We start from the raw sequence: 25,346 nt of genomic DNA on the forward strand, positions 1-25,346 counted from the left end.
AGATATGAAAGGAGAATGGACTTAGATATGATGTAGATGGATGGGAGGATTGTGTGGATGAAGCTTTCCCCCAAGTGTAGAGTGCAAGAGGATGAGGGGATTACACATGATGCTTGTATTCCAAGTTCTCATCATGATACTTACCAAAGGGGCCACAAGAAGTGGTTTTCACCATTGGATGAAATGATTTTTCTTTACTTTTTCCTATTTTTTTTTTTTGTATTTCTTGATTTGTTTTTTGAATTTTTGGAATAGTTTGGATGGACAAGGATAAGGATGAGTGGATATGGAAGATAGTGGATGCGTGAAAGAGGAAGGGAGGACTCAAGCATATAGTTCAATAGATGGTATCCCTTACTATTGCTTTGAACTAGAGGTATGCTCATAGATGTTGGTAACAATAATTGGGGAGATGAAATGGATAGGGGATGGAAGATAAGGATTTGGAAAGGATTGGACTAACGGAATGGGATTGTGAAAAATGGACGGTGGATAATGGATGGGGTTTTGAAAAATTTGTGGAAGATCAACATTGGCACACACCTTGAAGGGTGGTGGAGTAGTGGAGGAGAGTGTTTTAAATTAGATGGGGGATAGAGTGTGGATTTTGGGAAATGAGGACCCAAAATAGACGAAGGGGTTGATGGAGTGTTTTAAATTAGATAGGGGATGGAAGATAAGGATTTGGAAAGGATTGGACTAACGGAATGGGATTGTGAAAAATGGATGGTGGATAATGGATGGGGTTTTGAAAAATTTGTGGAAGATCAACATTGGCACACACCTTGAAGGGTGGTGGAGTAGTGGAGGAGAGTGTTTTAAATTAGATGGGGGATAGAGTGTGGATTTTGGGAAATGAGGACCCAAAATAGACGAAGGGGTTGATGGAGTTGGGTTGGTGGATTTTTGGACATAAGGACCCAAAATGGATTTTAAAGATTGAGGATTGAAGGACTTATGAATGGATGGAGATTTTGGATTAGCAAGTTTGGATGCCAATTTTGATTTTGCTTTGGGATGAATTGCTTCTTTGGGAATCCACATAGTTTTTGATTTTTTCTTTTGGGGCCTTTGTGGCCTTTTTAATTTTTCTTTCTTTCGAATCACATTTTTCTTTTGAGCATGTCATTTTGAGGGTACATTTTGATCCTTTGATTTTTGTGGATTTTGAGCTTTATTCATTTTAGATTGGGCATCCAAATTGCTTCCAATAGAAATGGGATGGGTGCATGAGGATGAAGGATTGATGGATTTTATGGATGGTATGGTGGAAAGAGAGTGTTGGGAGGCATCCAAGGATGTGTTCCTTTGTTGATCTTGCTTAGGGATTATTTGAGGTGATGGAGTGGTGTATGGAGGGATGTAAGGACCCAATATGGATGGAAGGGACCAAGGATTGAGCATCGGAACATAGGGGCCCAAAATGGATGGAAGGAATGAAGGGTTTAACTTTGGAACATAGGGTCCCAAAATGGATGTGGAAGATGAGGGATAATGAGATTTTGATTTGTATGAGGGAAATTTGGATTTAGGAGGAATAGAGGATGTACCAACATCTTGTTGGCATATGGACACTCCAATGAGACATTGTGTGTGATTGAAGGTTTTGTCATTGATGGCAACCTTGCAATCCTATGACACCGACAAGACATTCTACCAGCAAAGCATTATTCAAGCAAGATAGTGCACCGGCATCAGCAAGACCACTCTACATCAGCACCAGCACCGGCACCGAAGAAAAGATGTATATTGGCACAGAGGACGACAGGATTTTTTATATGTAATATTTTATTTATTATTGTAAGCCGACTTGGCAAATTGTAAAATGACTCTTGTATATAAAGGAGATCATTATAGACATTTGTAGATATAGGGAAGTGAGCATAAAGAATATTATTAGGCAGACCTAATGTGCAAATTGTAGGTCAAAGGTATATGTAAAGAACAGAGCAAGAACTGATACTGAATCTGGCATTGAAGATGCTATTGTAAAGTAGTATAGAATATTGGATTAGCTTAATCCTCATTGTAAGACAATGTGACTTCTTACTGAGCAGTGTGCTCTAGGCAGTTGGCCTTCCTGCATGTGCAGGCCCCTATTGTAAGTAATATTCTCTTATTGGCCAGTAAGTGAATATTGTGGGTCACAAATCCCACCAAGGTTTTTCCCACACCGGGTTTCCTTGTTAAACGTCTTATGTTATGGTGTTCTTTTATGTGGATGTTTTTGATTCTATTTATTACATTAATTCTTGCATATCGGTACACTGTTACTTTATGTTCTGCATGTTTTGTCTTAAGAAAATTTCATTACCGATCAGATACTGATTCACCCCCCCCTCTCAGTATCTGTGGGAACCCTAGCAATTGGTATCAGAGCCTGGTCCTCTATTTTCAGAAGCCTAACAGCTTGAGGAAGATCTTGACACCGGTAAAAATGGAAAATCTGATGAACCAACTTCAAGGAGCTCTTACTGACTATGATGCAGAGAAGTTGAAAAATATCAAATTAGAAGATGATTTAAAAGCAGCTCAGGATATCATTCAAGCACTTCAAGAAAATCTTACTGTTACAAGAAATAAGAGAAGAGAACTTTGTGAAAAATTGCAAAATGAGAATGATGAAAAGGAATCACTTAATGATATGATAAGCAAGTTGAAACAAGAGATCATGACAACAAAAAATGAAATGCAGGATATGACTATGCGAATTTGCAAAGAGATTGAGGACAGAAAGAAGAATGAAGAAGAATTGACCAGAAGACTGAGTGATGCAACAAATGAGAACACAAGACTTAGCTATGAAAATGACATGTTGAAGACATATCTGATGCACACTCAGAATGACTCGAATGAACTAATGAGACAAAAAGAAATCTTGGAAAGAGAATTGGAAACTGCAAATCAACACAAAGAAAAATTCAAGAAAAGCTCAGAAGAACTTGGTACCTTATTGAAGAATCAAAGACCCAAAGGTGACACTTCTGGAATTGGATTTGAAGTTGGAGAAAAGCTCCGGTACTGCAAATACTCAGGATCATAGAAAACCGGTAAGACCTCCTAATACTTATAAATTCAATGGAAAATGCTTTAACTGTAATAAATATGGTCATAGGGCAAATGAATGTAGATCTAGGAATTATCAGAATATCAATCCTCCCACTGGTCAATGCTCCAAATGGAACAAAGTTGGTCATAACTCTGAAAACTACAGAATGAATGTAAGATGTTATGTTTGTGGAAGATTTGGACATTTATCAAATCAATGCAAAACACAAACTGGCATAGGTTATGGGAAAGCTATTCAAAAAAATAATGTAACTTGTTATGCATGTAACAAGATTGGTAATATTGCTAAATTTTGTAGAAGTAAAGGTACACCGGTAGACAACAAAAGTACTAGCTTGAAAGGTAAAGAAAAGGTTGAAGAGGTTAAGCAAGAATTCTCAAAGCAATGGATTAGAAAAGCTGATCTAAATATTGGGAATACTCCTCCACCGGTAGAACCAACAAATGCTCCATCGACAAGACAATGTGATGCTCCACCAGTAGGACAGAGTAGTGCTCCACCGGCAAGAAGTTCTTCATCTAATTGAAGAAAATTATCTTGAGGGTTTGGCAATCTAATGACACATGTGCTATTATTCCCTCAGTTAGAGAAAAGAAGTTAAAAATCACTCATTACCGGCAAATAAAGTTAAGCTAATACATTATCGGCAAGCAATTAATGTGGTAGGTAGCGAAAAAGACTTTATAAAATAAGGTTTTGGCTCCATTTCATTTCACCGTGATTTCAAACTTTCAGAGAGCACGAAGATTTTCGAGCTAAGGAATTTCGAGCAAGAAGAAAGCACACTCCAAGAAATCATTCATCCAAGACAAAAAAAGGTATTTTATCATGGCATCCACCTCTACAATTGAATACATAGCGAACCCTACTATTGTGGAAGTAATTAAAAGACCTAGGCTCGTATTTCAGTTGGTCCCCGAAATAGCAAAGAAAGATGATACCTTAGGTGCATTCTCTCAAATCCCTAAAGGTGTTGTATATGTTGAAGACCCTAGAATGTATATTCACTACAATATTGAAGAGCTAGGAGATGAGGAAATCAAAACCATGTACAAAACTAAGATATGTGATGATACCGGCAATATCAAATCTGAACACAAAATCATTGAAACCCTAGGATTCACAGAAATCCTTAGTATTCCTGAATTTCCTAAGGATGTGATTAGGATAGTATTAAGCAGAGTTCATGGAGAATTTTTCTGGTTAGATACAATTCATAAGATCACCAAGCAAGCGGTAAAGGTTGTCATAGGGTTACCGGCCACTGGTAAAAGACCAGATAAAAACAAGAAAGTTTCAAATGATTTAGTCATTGACCTAATAGGTGCAACATCTGATAAAAGATCTTTAAGGGTTAATGATGTAAAGGATACAAATGTGAGGTTCATAAGCATGATATTAGGTTACAAAGCCACTCATGCCAATAGACTTAACTCAGTTTCAAGTTTATGCATTAAGAGTGCTTATGACATGATAACAGACAATGCAAACATTGACATCTGTGAATGGCTAAAGGATGAACTGATAGACAAACTTGGGAAGATAAAGAAGGATAAGAAAGGAACCTTCAGATTTGGAAATCTGTTATTATGTCTAATACTTCATATAACAAAACAAGTTCCCGATATAGGATATAAAGATTTTGGATATGACATACCGGTAGGAAAGCAACTGACAGAACTATTCAATACCATGGGCGAGAATAAGGAAAACATCATTCATGACTTTTTCCAAGCACTAAAGACAAAAATAAAGAAAAGGACAAGGTTATCACAGAAGATTGTAGACAAATACAAAGATGATATATGCTTTGTTATCAAAAAGGATGAAATATGGATGGAAGCAGTCATCCCCAAGACAATCTAGGTAATAAAAATGGGCTATGAAACAAATGACCACATAGTTGAAACTTATGCCAAAGCACTTCTAGAAGCCCCCAATGAACCTAAAGAAGAAATATTTGGTAGTGCTGAAACCATAGAAAGCCAAATTCAATCAAAGAAAAGAGTGAAAAAGGTTGAGGCATTTGTGAGAAAAGGATCCAGACAAGCAAAAGCCATAAAGGAAGATATATTAAAGAAAACCAGCATAACTGAAGATGAGTTGGCAGCCCCACAACCTGAAGCTCATCTATCACCGGTAGGTACTTCCTCAAAAGGAGATATGCTAGAAACTTTTAAAAGAGTTGTTAGGAAAAGAGATCCCTCACTGGCAACCACTCCTTCACCTAAAAGGACAAGGCAGAAGCAATAGGCTATGAGATCTCCAGTCAGAAAGGTCACACCTAAAAAGAAGCTGACCCCTAAGAAAAAGAAAAAGGAAAAAATTGACTTGGCACCTCTAGACATTTTGTTAAATGAGATCATAGAGGAAGGAAAATTGAAGAACATAGGGAAAATTTATGATACCCTATCGGCTGATGAAAAAGGGCAAGTTGAGGAGAGTGTAATTGTAGCATCGTAAAATTGCGACACTTGCAATTCCAACTACATTTGGGTCTTCACGATGGTGGTGCAATGTTGAACCTGAATGGAGGCCCCGAAACCTGTTTATGACATCAAAAACTGCATCTTTCTACACCTTGGCCTGATCCTCCTTGCACCCTGTTGTCCCGGGAGGTGGGACCATGGTGCCCAGTGCCCTGGTCCCTGGCCCTACTTTGGGCCCGGTCTCTTGTTGGGCATCAGGTCTTCAAGTTTGCAATTTGGAAAATAATGTTCCTAGGTCGGCCTAAGGTTAGAAAAATCAGTCTCCTAACCCTAATTGACAAGTATATAAACTACATTTCCCCTCCCAGAGGAGGAGGAAAAACATATGTGTGCAAGAGGCGGAAGCGATAGGCAAACATTCAAACATTCAAGCATTCCTTCAAGCAATTGAGCATTCTAGGTCTCCATTCAAGGCTAGGTGTTGCATTCAAGACAAGGATTCAACCATTGAAGAGGAGATCACATACAACATACAACATCATTACACCTTCGCATGTAAGAATACAAACATTCTTACAACAAGGTATCAGTACTTGATTACATTACAAACATTTACATTTACAACATTCTCATTTCTTGGTTAATTCCAAAACTGGGGTTTGACCTGAAGGCAAAACCCTAATCCCTAACCCCCTAATCATCTTCTCTTTTCTGTGTGTAGGTTGCAGATACACGGCTATAATTGAAGATTTGGAATCCTTGTGCAGAGACGAACAGATCCCCCTTCATTTCGCGGATTTTTCGGAGGACCGTGTGCACTCCGGGCGCCATCATCTTGTCAACTTTTGCTCAAACTTGCAGGACAACATCATCTCGACATTTTACTGCTAATTTCAGGTCCGTAGCTTCATCTCGTGTCTCTATCTCCATCTACAAGCGAATCTTTCCTACTTTTACATACACTCCTAGTTCAATCCTTCTATCTACATTCTTTACAAAAGAGGGTATCCTTGCTATCTCAACCCTTGAAACTCATTTAGAATTCAATCTTGCATTGTGTGGGATTGGATCTTGTGAGTTTCAACCCCTCTTTTGAATGTAAAGTCTCTCCTAAGTGAAAACCGTCAATCCTAGTGACCTCCTTTCTCTCTCCTTGGAGTGGGGGAACACCTAGGGTTCGATTTTCCACTTTACATTTTGGTGAACCTAATGTGAACATCCTAATTCTGATTATTCATGGTTAGATCTGAAAAATTTGCTTTCTTAATTACATTTCCATGTTTGATCTTTTGCAAATTTTAAAGGTTAATTGCATAAAAACCCTAAATTTTCTTTTTAGTAATTGAGCTTGTGAAATGTTTAATTATTAATGCTTGTTTCAGATCTACCCTTCTATTGCAAATTGTCAATTCATGTTTGTGCTTTAATTCTGAAAATTAAGTGGTTAAGTGTCAAAACCCTAATTTTTAAAACTCTCTTGATTCAACCTTTGACCGATGATTTCACTGATCAAAACACCTCCAAATCGGCTGTAACTTTGGATTCCGCAACAAAATCATAATATCTTTCATCCCTGAAAATTTTGAAAAAAGTTGCAAAAAAAGTTGCGAGGACCGTGTGCACCCCGAGCGCCATTGTCCCCGACATTTTTTCTAAAATTTTGGGAGCTAGATCTTACTGTATTTTTCTGCTAGAATCCAGAATTTTGGCTGATTTCATCAATTCTAACACTTTCAAAATTAAAGTCAAAGTTGGTCTAGTGATTGCTTGGATTAAGGCTTCTAATCATTCAAAAATTGTTGAAATTGAAATTTTGTGTCAAAATTGTGTTTATTACTGTCCTAAATCTGAAAAGTGTGTTGACATTCATTCAAAGTTTCAGTGCTTTATTCAAATTTTTACAATTTGTGAGTTTTGAAATTAAGTGTTTAATTGCAACAACTTTGATTTCCGCTTTCAAAATTGAATTTTGCATGAAATTGAGTCAACTTTTAAATTTCAAAGCTTGCATTGCTTTTAATGTTCCCTCTAAAATCATAAAATTCAAAATTTCAGTTTCCCTCTCTTTTTCAAAATTCAAATTTTGCACTTTTCAACGATCTTGGTAGGATTCAATTTTGAGATTGCAACTTTAATTTGGCCTATCTACAGATCGTAAAATCACTCAATTTTTTCAGGTTAGCTTTAAAATCATCATAACTTTCATCCCTGAAAATTTTGAAAAAAGTTGCGAGGACCGTGTGCACTCCATTCGCCACGGTCCTTGACATTTTCTCTGAAATTTTGGGAGATTGTCATGATTGCATTTAACAGCTTAAATCTAGGAGATTGGCTGATTTTATTGAAATTTGCTACCTTTAAATTCGAAAATAAATTCAAAATTCAAGATTTCAATTTTCAAGATAACAATTAAAATTAAGAGCTACCCCCCTTGGTCCTAATTTTTCAATTGTGCCTACCTTTCTTGGAAGTTGTGTTTCCCTCTTCTTTCACAAAGTTCAAATTGGATAATCATTATCTCATTGTTCAATTTTGCCAACTTTATTTTCAAAATTCAAAATCTTCTCTCCCTCTCTAGTGCATGAGTTTTACAACAATAAGCCCTACTTACACTATTCCCGTTAGACGAAGCCTTAGAATTAAGTCTTTCCAAGGTTTAATTACCGAGGAGATGGAACCCAATTTGAATGGCCTTTTTAACGAGGACACGGGTAATTCCTCTAATCCTCTTAATGATGAAGAAGCTCTCCATGAGGTTTTTGTAGAACAACTTTCAAAATTGGATAACCAATTTGATGATTTTCAGCAATGGATGTCTCAATAATACCCCGATAGTCAAGCTCTTTCATTAATTGAGGGTCTAAAACATATGGTTCAAAGTGATAAGAATGGAATTGATATTTTGCGTAGTATTGCACACATTGTGGATTCGAATGTGATGCCTATGAAGAGTTGTGCCAAAACTTTAGGTTATACACAACCTCCTACTCAAGTCAATCATTCTATCCCTTTGACAAATTCTATTGCTACTATACCTACTTTTACATCAAACATAATGACCACTTCAATACAAAACATTCCACCTTTGATCACCAGTCATGGGGGAATCCTTCCTCTTCAATCAACCCTCTTCCTTCATTCAATCTGACTTCTTCATTCATTCCTTCAATGAGTGTCCCTATTACATCTCCACAAATGAACATGACACAAGGGGGCAATTCATTCAACCACTCCATTCCTCCTTGTAGTGTTCCTTCTTTCCAATCATCTCCTATGAGTAACTATCATAGTGTCCCGCCACCTTACTCTCAATCAATACCTTCTTTCAATAATATAATACCTCCATCACAATCTAACATGTCTAATATGAACTCTTCGACTGAAGCGACCATTAACAATCTTGCGCAAACTGTCTCTTCTTTACAGCAACAAATTGCCTCTATGAATCAATCTAAGTTTAGTGTGCCCACATTTGATGTTGTGAGCCCACTTTCTCTTGACATTGTTCGAGCTATCCCCCCTAAGCATGTTGAAATCCCACAGTTGGAGCTTTATAATGGTAAAGGTGATCCTCTAACACATGTTAAGACCTTTCAAACAATATGTACCGATTTTGCTCATGACCAAAGGTTGCTTGCAAAACTGTTTACTAGAACATTAAGAGATAAGGCTCTACAATGGTATTGCTCGTTGCCTTCCTATTCTATTACTTCTTTCCAACAACTTGCAAATGCTTTTATTCAACAATTTCAAAACAATATAAGTCCTAAAGTTACTTTGATAGATTTAATGCATTGTAAACAAGGTGTTAAAGAAAAAGTGACTGATTTCATTGGTAGATATAAGCATTTGGGTGCTCAGATTTCTTTTCCAGTACCTGACAATGATATTCAAAGAATCTTTATTTCTAATTTACAAAAAGATATTAGAGAAAAACTTATGTTTTCTGAGTTTACTTTTTTCCAACAGTTGTGTGCAACTCTTCACAATTATCAACTGACCGTGAGTCAAATGGAACAAGCAAATCCTATGGCTCCGAGTGATAAGGGTGATAGTAGTCAACAACCATTTGGGAAGTTTAAACCGAACAAAGGGTTCGTTAAGTTCAATGAAAACATCATCAACAACAATGTGAATGCAGCATCAGGTGTGCCTCCTATTTCTAAGTTTTTCAAGAAAGAAAGACAATTTACTCCTTTGAATAAATCATTGGATAGTATTATGAATAAGTTATTGGAACAAAATGTGCTTACTCTCCCTCCTATAAAGCAAATAGATCCTGCAAAGATTAATTCACCCTATTTTGATAACAAATCTTTTTGTCAATTTCATCGTCAACCTGGGCATGATACTGAAAAATGTTTTGCTTTAAAGGGTAAAATTCAAGATTTGATTGATAATAATACTATCTCTATTTTAGGTTTGAATGATAAAGGCAACACATTTGTAGCTCTTCCTAACCAAAATCTTAAGATTTTTACTGATCCATTACCTTCTCATACCTCTAATGTGATTGAGACTAATGATTCCTCTTTCTCACCTAATGGTCTTGTGTCTGTGACTCCGAATGTGATTAAATTTGTAGAGCAGCAGAAAATCCCTAAAGAACCTTCCATCACATTTGATTCCAGTGAAACTATCAGGGCACCTGATGATCCTTTATATATAGTTGCAAATGTCAAGAATACACCTTGCCGTGGAGTGCTTATTGATCCTTCTTGCATGGTTAATGTTATTACTGAAGAATTTCTTTTTACTTTGCAATTGAATCAAGTGATCTATGACAAAACAAATGTGGTTGTGAAATTATTTGATGCATTTTCTTCTCCTGCAATTGGTTCTATTACATTACCTATTGAGGTCCATAACAAATCCCTTGATGTGAGCTTTTCTATTATTGCATCATCTGAACAATTTCGTGTGAAGCTAGGCTATCCTTGGCTATCTTCCATGAAAGCTATTGCTTCTCCTATTCACAAATGTTTGAAATTTCCCCATAATGGTGAGGTTTTTACTGTCAATCATAGTCTCTTTAAACCAGCTGAAAGAACTTCTAGCATTCCTATTGGTTATTTTTTGCCTAAACAATTCCAATCTCTTCCACTGCGAAGTGATCATCTTTTCAAATCTTATCAAAAGTGGAAAAAAGATATGATCCTATCTCTAAGTGAACCTCGAACACCCAAACTTGATATTCCTATCGTTCTTGAGAAGGAAGTTCTTCCTTTGAAAGATAAAACTAATGTATTTCCTCAAGAAGATTCCCAACCCATTCCTATGGATGTGACTATGTCTATGTCTAATAAACTTTCTAAAAGTAGACCTATACCTCCTTGTCATGATGGACTTGGTCTCCTTCCTAAACCAAATATTCCTCCTTTATATGGAGCAGTTCCTCCTCCTTCCTCTTATAAAGAGAAGAGACCTTCCTCTTCTCCTATTATCCAACCTAAGAAACCACAACCTAAACACCCAAGTGATAAGGATGAGAACATTCCTCCTCAATCTTCTCAACTTCCTACTAAGACTAGATGAAATTGTTCTGTGCGTCAACATCGACGAAAGCGTCATCTTAGAGCTCGTGTAGCTGCTTCTCAAACTTTGCAATCTCGAAAAACACCTTCAGCTAGTATTATTCCATTTTCTCCTCAGCCGAAAATTGAGCCAAAATCTCCTAAGCATAAGATGCATGATGGTTTTGATCCTGTGAGAGTTAAAGATCCTATTTTTATAAATCTTGATGATGATATAGATGAAAATGTTATTCATGATGAAAATGTTACTTCTCTTGCTTCTGATAGTGAATATGAATATGTTGATATTGATAACCATTTATCTAACGAATTTTCTAAAGCACTTATCCTAGCTCCTAGACAAGAACAACGTGGCTTGGAACATGAACATAGCCCTTGTTTGGATCTTGTGATAGCTCCATTTGCTGTGTTGGATGTTCCTCCTCTAGCGTGTTTCTTGCCTTCCCAAAATATTGATCAGCAAGATCGGCAGGTGGATGACATGCTAGACTAGTTCATTAGCACAGCAGACTCTCTCCTCCTCTCTTTATCTCTTTTGTTACTTCTTCTATGTGTTATTCTCATTCTTCTATTTGTTGTCCTTAGTGTTGTCTACTTGAGGACGATGCAAAGCATTGACATCTCTTTTTGTCCCTCTCATGTTGACTCAAAAGACACATGTGTTCCCTTCTTCTAGGTGACCTTCCTTGATTGGGGAATGAAGAACAATTATGCATACATACATATGATATACATGAATTATCATATAGCATACTGACCCCAAGGAAAGTGAAGTCACCTCGTGATTTGTGTCTATTATCCTTGGGTTTATCTCACACTTGGGGGCTAAATCTTTGTGATAACATGCTCCTTTCCCTTCTCATTTCTTATGTGTATCACTACCTTAAAGAAATCACCCCCGATGAGGCATGTGCAATCGCTTTAACGTAGGGGGCATACACTTCGTCCATATCACTTCAAGATACTTGAAAATTTCTTGGCGAACTTAGCTTTGCCTTGAAAATTTTTGGTATTATTCTTGCATGACTCATAGTGAGGGAACCGTAATACTGTCAGTCATGGTTCTCCCTCGTGATCTTCCCTTTTACTTTGTCAATCGAAGTCGTAAGTTCCTTAGTCCACTGGGGGCTTGGTGTATCTTGCCTCCTTGACATGGTGAAAGTCTTTCAATGTTGTTTCCTTGTACTTTACCAGAAGTATGGGCGTACGCTTATACTCCTGCTAAATTGGGGGCTAAATGTAGCGTCGTAAAATTGTGACACTTGCAATTTTGACTGCATTTGGGTCTTCACGATGGAGGCACAACGTTGAACCTGAATGGAGGCCCCAAAACCTATTTACGACATCAAAAACTACATCTTTCTACACCTTGGCCTGATCCTCCTTGCACCTTGTTGTCCCGGGAGGTGGGACCATGGCGCCCAGTGCCCTAGTCCCTGGCCCTACTTTGGGCCCGGTCTCTTGTTGGGCATCGGGCCTTCAAGTTTGCAATTTGGAAAATAATGTTCCTAGGTCAGCCTAAGGTCAGAAAAATCAGTCTCCTAACCCTAATTGACAAGTATATAAACTACATTTCCCCTCCCAGAGGAGGAGAAAAAACATATGTGTGCAAGAGGTGGAAGCGATAGGCAAACATTCAAACATTCAAGCATTCAAGCATTCCTTCAAGCAATTGAGCATTCTAGGTCTCCATTCAAGGCTAGGTGTTGCATTCAAGACAAGGATTCAACCATTGAAGAGGAGATCACATACAACATACAACATCATGACACCTTCGCATGTACGAATACAAACATTCTTACAACAAGGTATCAGTACTTGATTACATTACAAACATTTACATTTACAGCATTCTCATTTCTTGGTTAATTCCAAAACCGGGGTTTGACCTAAAGGCAAACCCCTAATCCCTAACCCCCCAATCATCCTCTCTTTTTTGTGTGTAGGTTGCAGATACGCAGCTGTAATTGAAGATCTGGAATCCTTGTGCAGAGACGAACAGATCCCCCTTCGTTTCGTGGATTTTTCGGAGGACCGTGTGCACTCCGAGCGCCATCGTCCTATCAACTTTCGCTCAAACTTGTAGGACAGCATTGTCTCGACATTTTAATGCTAATTTCAGGTCCGTAGCTTCATCCCGTGTCTCTATCTCCATCTACAAGTGAATCTTTCCTACTTTTACATACACTCCTAGTTCAATCCTTCTATCTACATTCTTTACAAAAGAGGGTATCCTTGTTGTCTCAACCCTTGAAACTCATTTAGAATTCAATCTTGCATTGTGTGGGATTGGATCTTGTGAGTTTCAACCCCTCTTTTGAATGTAAAGTCTCTCCTAAGTGAAAATCGTCAATCCTAGTGACCTCCTTTCTCTCTCCTTGGAGTGGGGGAACACCTAGGGTTCGATTTTCCGCTTTATAGTAATATTACACATGGACATGTTTAAAAAGTTTTCTATGCAAGTCTTAAATGAAATTCCTGATGACTTATACAAAATACTTGAGGCCAGAAGGCAAGGAGTAATTGAACTGGACAAGAAAATAAAAATAGAAAAACTACTTGCAGTATATCCAGTAAACTCCCCAAAAGAAATTGATGATCTGATAGCTCAGGCTAACCGGACAGTTTTTTCCATTGCACACTGGCAAATTTCACTGATGGCAGGCAGACTTACAGAGGTTTTAGAGGAAATAGAAGATGGTTGGGACATATTTTTGGTTGAAAAAGAAAAACAAGAAGAATATAGGAATCCCAAGCCTATTAAGGTATATCAGAAGGACAAAGGGAAAGGGAAAGTTGGTGGACCTCCAAGCATTAAGATTAAAGATAATCTACCTCCACCTGTAAAAATTACAATCCCTGAAAACCAACTGGTAGCTGAAAGCATGGATATAGACGATAGCAATACAAATCTTGAAGTCCTATTCACTGTAAATGTTGATACCCAAAAGATCAACATAATAGTTGATAAAGACCCAAGTGAAAAATCAGATATAGCCAAAGAGCCTCTGGTAACATGAAATATAGAGCAACCAACAGCGGATACAAGGAAAAAGATGGAATCTGAAGCACAAACAGAGAAACCGACAGAGCTAAAGGCTCCAGAACAGATGCCACCGGTAAGAAATGAAGCAGGAAAACCAGTGCTAAAGGAAATGCAGACACAAACTGACCTGCCAGAGGTCAATACAAGCATGGTCACTTCCACTGGTACTCAGTTTGTTGGGTCACCATCAAAGTCAACGAATGTGACTGAGGTATTACTTGAATCCATCAAGAAAATAACTGACTATAGCTCACAAGCTTACAAAGCAATAGATGATTCAATCCCATTTTTTAAAACAATAGCTCCTAATTGTAATATAGATAATAAAGATTCTTTAGGACAGTTAGATACACTATGTAAATACATTTCTGGAAATATTGAGCAAATAAAGGTAGAATCTGTAAAGGACATTGTAGAAAAGGAGAAACAAAAATTCTTTGAGGAAGGAATTAAGAAGTGTAACAGAGATTTTGACACACTTCTACCGGAACTGTGTAGTTTGTTAAAAGAGTACAAAAACCTATACAAAGACACATGCAAAACAAACTTCCTGACTATAGATGTAGACAAGAAGATAACAAGACACAGGAAGAGATAAACAAGCTTGCAGACAATTTTGTCAACTCACTGGATTCATTATCTATTTTTGAAGATAAGTTAGCAAATTTTGAGACAGAATTACTTAAACAAGAGAAAGAGAAAGAGACAATAATAAATAAGGCAAAATTCTTGAGATCTAAACTGAGTCCAAGATTGGATTATCTAGCATCTCTATGGAAGGAAATCTCAGAGGCATTAACACTGGGAAGTAAAACATTGGCAGAGCAATTGTAGCATCTCACCGGCACTGTGAAGAGAACTGAAATAGCAATAAAAGATAGAAAAAAGTTTATGGATATTATAAAGCTAATTTTGGGCGATCTTTTTCAGATAATAACCACCCAACTACAAGGTTGAGGTCATGGACTGGTATAACTACGAACTCTACTAACATCTTGACAACCTTTGTCATTGATTCCAAAGGGGGAGTAGTAGGATGAGAAAATTCAAAACACAGGAATCATATGCTCAGGGGGAGTCCCTCATTTTTTTGGTAAATTTTTTGGTCTACACATTTTTGGACATCTTTTTGAAATTTCTCATGAGTGTTGCCATCAATACCAAAGGGGGAGATTGTTGGCATATGGACACTCCAATGAGACATTGTGTGTGATTGAAGGTGTTGTCATTGATGCCAACCTTGCAATCCTATGGCACCAGCAAGACATTCTATCAGCAAAGCATTATTCAGGCAAGACAGTGCACCAGCATCAGCAAGACCACTCTACACCGGCACCGGCATAGAAGAAAAGATGTATACCGGCACAGAGGCCGACAGGATTTTTGATATGTAATATTTTGTTTATTATTGTAAGCCGACTTGGCAAATTTTAAAATGACTCTTGTATATAAAGGAGATCATTATAGACATTTGTAGATATAGGGAAGTGAGCATAAAGAAAATTATTAGGCAGACCTAATGTGTGAATTGTAGGTCAAGGGTATATGTAAAGAACAAAGCAAGAACCGGTACTGAATCTGGCATTGAAGATGCTATTGTAAAGTAGTACATAATATTGGATTATCGTAATCCTCATTGTAAGTCAGTGTGACTTCTTACTGAGCAGTGTGCTTTAGGCAGTTGGCCTTTGGTGCAGGAGCACCTAACCCAAACATACACCAGGAGGTTAAAGATCATGTCATGAATCATTTCACTCATATTTGAGTTTATATGGTCATTTTAATGTATTTTGAGTCATTTTGTGAAGCATTGCAAGACATTTGTTCAAGATGTGTATTTGAGTCCTAATATGGTCTAGGAGGTCACATTGTGAAAATATACCCATGGAAGGGTAAATAGGATGTAAAATTTTTTTTTGAGTCTATCTAAATGTATTTCAAGTGCACAAGCAAAGATTAGGGGTCATATTTATCAAAATGTCAAAATTGTCAATTGTGTCAAAAAAGTTGTCTAGCACAAATTGCATTATAAAGTTGCAAACCAAGAATGTAATTGGTCTTAGGTAGTTGTAACTGCCATATGTATGTGTGGAGGTTATAAAAACCATCCTTTGGTCGAATCCAATGGGTGTGTGTAATATTGGAGGAAGGAAATGAATAATATTTGAAGTTTTTACACACTCCACATTGTTTTCTGGGTATTGCAGTCTGATCATTCATGTTTTTCTTTATGAAAAATCATTTGTATCCATTGGAAATGTATTTCATATGATAATGAAATGAGTTAAATTTGTTTTCCCTTTGGTTTCATTTAATTCCAATCAGTTTGAAGCAAGTTGTGCAAGATTTGGTGAAAATTGTCAAAAAAACCCTCCAAATTGGGGTTTGTGGAGAGTTTCACTAAAATCTTTTGATTTCACAATTGGAAATTGTTGTAACTTTGGTGTTTGATAGATTTTTGAACTATCTTTCAAATTAATTCATTTTCAATGTGATTGGTTAAGTATTTAATGAGATATTTGATGCCCTAGGCGGACTGGGTATGCACATTTCTTGTTTTTTCTGTAACAGTCAAAAAGGTCTCGGTGCAGAGAGAATAACTTTCAAATGAACCATTGGATCGTTCTAAATTTTTGATATGGTTTTATAAAGCTAGTTTTCTACAGCTTCACTAAAGCGATCTTCAAAATGTTCTCAGGTTCAAAAGTTATTAATAACTGAGTACGGGTATATCAAACTGTCATTAACCGGGACAACATAATGCATTTTTGGTCTTGATTAATGTTCAAGGGTTATAAAATGATATGATGGATTTGATATTGGATTGGTTGGTTGATATTAATATTTTTTTGGACTGTATAATGATGATTATGATCAGATTATGCCTCTAATGCAAGTTAAGATGTTGTGTTGAGATTGGAACTCCATGTTGATTTGGGGTTCTTGAAGGGTTTTTCATGATGCTCCGCATCAGCCTTCCTGCATGTGCAGGCCCCTATTGTAAGTAATATTCTCTTATTGGCCAGTAAGTGAATATTGTGGGTCACAAATCCCACTGAGGTTTTTCCCACACTGGGTTTCCTCATTAAACATCTTGTGTTATGGTGTTCCTTTATGTGGATGTTTTTTATTCTGTTTATTACATTAATGCTTGCATACCCGTACACTATTACTTTATGTTCTGCATGTTTTGTCTTAAGAAAATTTCATTACTGGTCAGATACTGATTCACCCCCCCTTCTCAGTATCTGTGGGAACCCTAACACATCTTGAGCATTATCTTCAGGACCCTTATTATTTTGGAAACAAGATGCAAGTCCATTTTGAGGTGGATGAGATGTGGAAGGAATATTAGGATCTTTAGATGGATTGGGATCATGACATGGAGATGAAGGGATACTTTGATCTTGACTAGGGTAGGTATCATGAGGTGGAGTGGGAGGGGTGATTGGATCATGAGATAGAAGAGGATCATGTGATGATAGAGGAATCATATGATCGTGAGAGGAAGTGGAGGGGATGGGATCATTAGATGGATTCGAGGGAGATGCATCATGAGATGGAGAGATTTCTATGCTAGCATGCTTTGGAACTATCTTTTGACATGTTTGGAGTTGTGGGGATTGTGTGATGGAGGAAGGTATGGAAGTTTTGATATGAGTAGATGGGGAAATGGGGGTATCATGAAGTGTGGGGGATTGGGATTTTTTTTGAGATGGAGGGGATTGGGGTGGATGGAGGACTTAAGGAGAATTGGCCACTTTGCTTTGAGGTGAGTATTTTGACTCCTTTGCTAGCATGTCTTGGATAAGATTATGGATGATGGATTTGGAGGACATGGACAATATGGATTTTGGAGGATTCGGATTAGATGGAGGATTGGGATTGGATGGAGGATTAGGATAATGGATTGGGGAATTAGTATTAATGATTGGAGGACTATGGAGTAAAGGATTTGGATGGGGAGTAGAGCTAATGAATGTGTTGTAGAAGGATGGGGATTGGGATGTAGATGGGGGGGTACATGGAGGTATACATATTGGATTAGAGGAGTATGAGGATGAGGGATAATATGGAGATATGGATGGGGAATAAGATGGGTTTCCCTTGTCGAAGGTAGAGGAAGGATAAGAGATAGGGTATAGATTGGGATTAGGTGTAATGTGTTGAGGTGAGATGGATGAAGGTATGATAGGTGGGTGGGAGATTATGGGGTTGACTTGGTAGGCAGGTTCATGAATTTCCATGAGCATCTTCTCATACCAAGCTTTGAAATTCTGGGTAGTCATGTTGAGAGTGAAGGATTAGATTGGAATTGGAATTGGATGAATATGTTTTGGAGGGGAAAGATTATGAAGATGATGTTAAATTAAGATGAGGATTAGGGCTTGGCTTGGAATGATGATGGATTAGATTTGATTAGATTTGGATTGGATTGGATTTGGATTTGATTTGGATTGGATTTAGTTTGATTGGATTGGTCCTTAGATTAGGACTTGATTGGATTGGTCCTTGGATTAGGAATTGATTTGATCGGTTTGGTCCTTGGATTAGGACTTGATTTGATTGGATTGGTTGATTGATTGAACGAATTGGATTGAATTGGATTACATTGGATTGGATTAGGTTGGATTTGATTTGATTGGATTTGATTAGATTGGATTACATTGGATTGGATTAGGTTGGATTTTATTTGATTGGATTAGATTGGATTGAATTGGATTGGATTGAATTGGATTAGATTGGATTCAATTGGATTCAATTGGATTAGATTGGATTGAATTGGATTTGATTTGATTTGATTTGATTGGATTTTCATTGAATTGGATAACTGGATTAGGAAGATGGATGAATTTGATTGATTGGACTAGAGGAAGAATGAATATTAGTTGAGGAAGGATGATTTCTTGAATGGATGAAAGTGGATTGGGGATTGGTGAATTTCTTGGATAGATAGAAATGGATTAAAGATTTGATGATGGCAAGATGGAATTTGTAAAGAGGGGTGATTGATTGGTTGTAGGGGATGGACTTGACAAGAGATGTCAAGTAAAGAAAACACAATGGTCAAAAGAAGTTAGACTCAAAAGACACTCATGCTCCTTCACAACATATCCTATGGTGAGAAAAGATAATAGTCATTGGATCCCAATTGGTTTCCTAGCTACTCTTACCCAGAGCGGACACTTAGATGCTTGACCCCAATGGCTCCCCTCCACAACACTCACTTCTCCAGGGCAGCCAAGCATAAATTCCCATGAAAAATCCTCATGGAGAACTTTGTGTCTCTACTAAGGGCCATAAAAATATGGGTGGCTTCGGAGGTCCGACCTCCTGCACCAATGACTAGAAGGTTTTTGGCCACTATGCAAAAGGTGTTTAGTATGGCTTCCCATTAGTAGCTACACTTCGCAGTTGCACAAGCCCAATTGAGGCCTATAGCCCAATGAAGAACCAAGAACTTAGTAGTCATGCAAGCATGATTGAATCTCTAGGATCCTACTAAGCACCCAATGTGAGAGTGAACTCTCATATAGCCCCAACCATTGACCCTTTCGTAGTCAATGGCCTATTTATTATAGTGAGTTGGGAACCCCAGGTCCGAGTGTACTCACTTGGTTTGTTCCCCTCTTACCTTCTCAAAGAGAAAGTTGGGAGGGCAGGCCCGCTAAGGGTAAGCATGCAATTAAACAAGAAAAGGTTCGAGGGTCAGGATTTCTGATTGACTATGCAGACAAGAGCATACTCTCCTACTTCTACACTTTCCTCAAACACAAAAGCAAGAGTTCTTTTACCCCTAATTAAGATTTAGGTGCCTAGAATAAAAAGACTAAGAAAAACACAATGTTTGGTTTGATTTCTTTAGGCAACCTGCAAAAAAAGTGGATTAGTTTGAAGATAGAGTCTTCAACAAGTGTCCTACAAAAGGCAAAAGAATGACAATTTTTTATTTTTTTTGGAAATGAGTAGAAAAAAAAGAATAAAAACTTTTCTACTAATGACAAATGTGGATTTGGAGGAAACTTTGATGGGTAAATGGGGTTTGACTAGGTTTTTGCCACTTTCTAAGGGATAAGCAAGCATAAAATGGAGATTTTAGAGGAAAGGTGAAGGAATGGAAAAGATTGTCCAAGAGGGACAAAGAAGCAAAAGTTGGAGATAGACAATATGGAAAAATTTGGAGGTGATTGGATAAAAGTGGAAGGAATTATGGCAAACCCTAAAAATAGAGGAATTTGGGATTTCGGGCTTCAAAAAGTGGATTTTGGGATAAGGTCCCCAAGGAAGGAAATGTGCAAAATGGAATTGCAAGGGATCTAGTGGAGTTTGGAAGAAAGAAGAGTGAAGATGAAGAAGATATGACTAAAAAACAAAATAAATTTAAAATTTTCACAAATGCTCGCGCTAATCGTAGAGCAGTCGCAATGAAGCAAAAACAAAAGAGAAACATAAATGAGAAGATAGAAGAAGATAGAAGAGGAAGAATGAATGAGGAGATAGAAGAATTTTCTGGGTGGATGCGCTGAAACCGAGGCGGTTGTGTTGAAGCACAATGAGGTGCCCAAAAAAATTTGAAATTTCCTGCGGTCGCACCGAAGCCGAGACGGTCGTGCTGGTTCAGAAACGGTCACGCCAATGCATGTGCGCTCACACTAAAGCGTGATTCCTACAAAAAACCCTCACAAAAAACTCAAAATTTTGTTAAATTCGAGACATGGGTCCCACTGGGCGTGCCAAAATGAAGAGGGATTAATGGAATAGAAGGTCAAATGATCAAAACATAATGAAATAAACATGAAAATTCTAAAAACATTAAGAGACCATTTTACCTTGCTATTTTACCTTCTCCTTCGGATTGAGCTTGATGAAGTGAAGGCACCCCTTGATGATGCTCCACTTGATATGCTTCTTGCTTGATTTTGGATGTGGAATGCTCTCTTTTGTGCTCAACAAGGTGGATTGAAGGATTTGATAGGATTGGATTTGAATGATGGATTAAGGATTTGATAGATTTGAGGGAGGATTAGAAGAGGATGAGAGAAGAAATAGGCAGCATGATAATGCATGAGAAGTGGATCATTTGTGAGGATAATAAGCTCCAATTTATAGATTGGAGGAGGCCAATGGAGGGCCAAGATTGATTTGATTATGAATGGTTGAGATTGATTTTAGATAGAAGGCATGGATCAAGGGTGCCTTGGGAAAATAAACAGGAATATAAAATCCCTTTAGAAAAAGGGGGGAGAAATTTGAATTTCAAACTTGAGGAATTAAAAATTCCAAAATAAGGATGCATTGAGGGATTCAAAGAAATTTGAATTTCTTTGAGAGGCTCAATGTTGATGTGACATGAGTGGGAATTAAAAATAGGAGAATAATGATAAGCATGATTATGAGAGATTCTAGAAAGGATTAATTAGGCTAAGTGGGATTAGGAAAAGTGATTTGTAGGAATCACATGACTAGGTTAATTAATTAGAATTAATTAACTAAGTGGGTTTTAGAGGAAATAATTATTGGAGGGGACTTTAGAAGAATAGGGGAATAATTAATTTATTTGATAAATTAATTATTGGACAATAGTGATAGGATTAATTAAATTGCATTTAATTGATTTTGAGAGGAATAAGGATAACACAATTAAAGTCAATTAATTATGTTGATATGCTTAAATTAATTAAATATTATTTTTAGGTGTCTACAATACCTATCATCCACCCCGAACTCATCGACTAGAACCAGCCAAATCTCCCATGTCTTGATCACTTCCAAAATGATGAGGCTCTCATAGACATTTTAGAAATGCGAGATAACATACCAAGCAGGGATCATAAGTTGGGTTTTCCATAGAACTTAACAACGCAACATACTTTGGGGCAGATGCCAAACCTTTCAGTTGCAAAAATATCACAATAAAACATGGATCTTCTAGTGAGAACCACACAGTGGCACTTGTTGATCCAAAAAAAAAAAGAAAAGAGTGTATCCAATGGTGAAAACCTCTTCGAGGTGCCTACGGATGAAAGGTTTGACATCCTCCCCTCTAGTACAAATTAGGAGAGATCAACGATCCTAATCGAAGAAACAAAATAATTCAATGTGGGGACCCTTGAGACTCCTCACCAAATAAATTTGGCATCTCTATTAACTCTAGAGGAACAACCAAAATTTGTGGAATTCTTCCAAAAGCGTCAAATCAACTTCGCATGGTCTTATGTGGACATGCTTGGCTTAGATCCAAATTTGGTCATGCATCACCTAACTATAGAAGAATGAGCTAAACTTTTTAAACAAAAGCTTAGAAAGATGCACCCCCAGATTGTCATGCTTGTCAAGACTGAACTCAAAAAGCTCTTGGATGTTGTATGCAAATTGGATCTCCAATATTGTGCATGTTTGTAAACCTAATGGGGGTATCTGTATCTGTACTGACTTCAGAGATTTGAACCAGGAATGCCCAAAAGATGACTTCCCCTTACCAAACATTGACATGATTGTCGATCTAACAGCGGGTCATGCAATGCTTTCTCTTATGGATGGATTTTTAGGGTACAACTGGATTAAGATTTCTCCAGATGATCAACATAAAACTGCTTTCATGTGCCCATGGGGAACTTACTATTGGAATGTGATGCCATTTTGTCTGAAGAATGCATGGGCAACCTTTGAAAGAGATATGACTACCATCTTTCACAATATGATGCACACCATAATGGAAGATTATGTCGATGATTTACTAGCTAAATCATTATCAAGAGAGGGTCATCTGACAATACTGGGTAAAATCTTTGACAAATTACAGCAATATCATGTCCACCTCAATCCAAAGAAATGTGTCTTTGGGGTAACCTCTAGGAAGCTCTTAGGATACATTTTATCAAGCAAAGGCATTGAAGTAGATCCAGCAAAAGTCAAAGCAATCATGGACATGCCACCTCCAAAGAACATCAGCCAATTAAGGACACTACAAGGGCGGCTACAATCGATTCAAAAATTCATTATGCAATTGGCTGATAAGTGTCATCCCTTCATGCATTTGTTACACAAGAATATCTACTTTCAATGGGCTACAAAGTGTCAGGAAGCATTCCAAATTCTTAAGGACTACCTAATGCATACACCCTTGCTGATCCCATCAAATCCAAGCAGACCTTTATAGCTATATATTTCAGCTACAAATATGGCATTAGGAGCACTACTGGCACAACACAATGCGAAAGGAAAAGAATGTGTTATATACAATATCTCTCACATAATGGTAGGCTATGAACTCAATTACACACCTATTAAGCGAGCTTGCCTAGTAGTTATCTTGGCAGCCACCAAATTGAAGCACTACATGTTAACGCATAAGGTACAACTCATTGTCAAAATAGATCCACTCAAATACCTACTCAGCAAGGTAGCATTGACAAGCCGCTTGGCCAAATGGGTTATGATCTTGAGTGAATTTGATATAGAGTATGTGGGCTTCAAGGCTATCAAGGGGCATATTATTGCAGATCAGTCAACCGATGCACCCCTCGCAGGTGACCATCCTCTTGTTTCCAATTTTCCAAATGAAGAGATCTTCATGATCACAACTACACAACCTTGGAAACTATATTTTGATGGCTCATATACTAGATATGGCTAGGGGGAAGGTATTTATTTTATCACACCTCAAGGTGAAAACATCTGAAATCATAAAAGCTTACTTTCCCATGTACCAATAATATAGCAGAATATGAGGCCTTGATCACAGGGCTCAGATTGGATATACAATGGCATCTAAAAGAGCTATAGGTATATAGATATTCTCAGCTAGTCATCCGACAAGTCACTGATGAGTACCAAACTAAGGATGATAAGCTCATGCCATATAAAAGGATGGTGGATAGTTACAAAGAATCATTTACAACTATCACATTTGAGCAAGTACCTAGAGATCAGAATCAAGTTGTCGACACAATGGCGACAATTGCATCTCTCCTGGATCTTCCACAAAATTCAACATGTTATGAGTTCTTGGTAGAACAACTTTGGATCCCCAAGTATGATATCCCTGAAACTAAAATGATATGTCTCCTTGTCAGTTCTGAATCCCCATGGTATGGTGAGTTCTTCACTTACCTCCATGATCAAACATGTCCTCCCAACCAATTAAATAACCAATGAAAAAACTTTCATCCACCAAACTTCTCAATACACCATCATTGTTGACACTCTATACAGGTGAATTCTTGATGGTACTCTCCTTCGATGTTTGGAACAAGATGAGATAACAAAGGCCTTGGAAGGGGTACATGAAGGAATTTGTGGGACTCACTCAAGCGGTCCTTTGCTAGAAATGAAAATCATGCGTGTTGAATACTATTGGCCCTCCATGGAAAAAGACTCCTACTATTTTGTCAGAAAGTGTAAGAAGTGCCAAGTTTGCGGAGCCCTGATACATGCCTCGACATAGGAATTGCAACCAATTACAATGCCATGACCCTTTTGTCAATGGGTACTTGACCTTATGGGTAAAATACATCCATCTTCATCCAATGGCCACAAATTTATCATTACCACCATTGAATACTTCACAAAGTGGATAGAAGTTGTTCCACTTACCCAAGTCACTGACAAGCAGATCGCCTCATTCATCCTTAATTACATCATCTGTTGGTATGGTGTATCCATGTCCATCATCAGAGATTACGACCTCCCTTTCAAAAATTAGGATGTCCATGAACTTTGTGAGAAGTTTCACATCCAACACCATTTTTCCACCTTCAAATCCACCACCCCCACCTCCTCCCCCTCCTCTTGCTCCACCAAAACCTCCTCCCCCATCTCCTCCACCTCCCTCACCACCTCCCTCTACCCCATCTCCATCTCCTCCTCCCCCACCTGCATCTCCTCCTCCTCCATCGCTGCCTCCTCTCCTCCTCCATCACCATCTCTTGTCATGCTCAAAAGGTGGTATACGCTTGGCAGGATCTGAAATCCATGGAATCGGATGCGTGGTACGATACTGCATATACTCCTCTGTCACCCTTGCATCCACAATATTTGGCCTCATCTTCCATGGTCTCACTTGTAACGTTCAAAACTTTGGTAGGGCCTGATCATAAGGTAACACTGGCCCCCACTGAAATCTCTCCTGCACTACCTGTGCATACTCCCTCGAACCCGTTGGCAAACATTGCCTTTGTCCAAACTGCCTCATCACTCTCCCTGGCACCTATCTCTCCACATAGTATGATGTATGACCAATCAAAAAATGTGTCACAAATACATAT

The sequence above is a fragment of the Cryptomeria japonica genome, chromosome 3, assembly GCF_030272615.1.
Source record: "Cryptomeria japonica chromosome 3, Sugi_1.0, whole genome shotgun sequence".
Taxonomy (NCBI): Eukaryota; Viridiplantae; Streptophyta; class Pinopsida; order Cupressales; family Cupressaceae; genus Cryptomeria; species Cryptomeria japonica.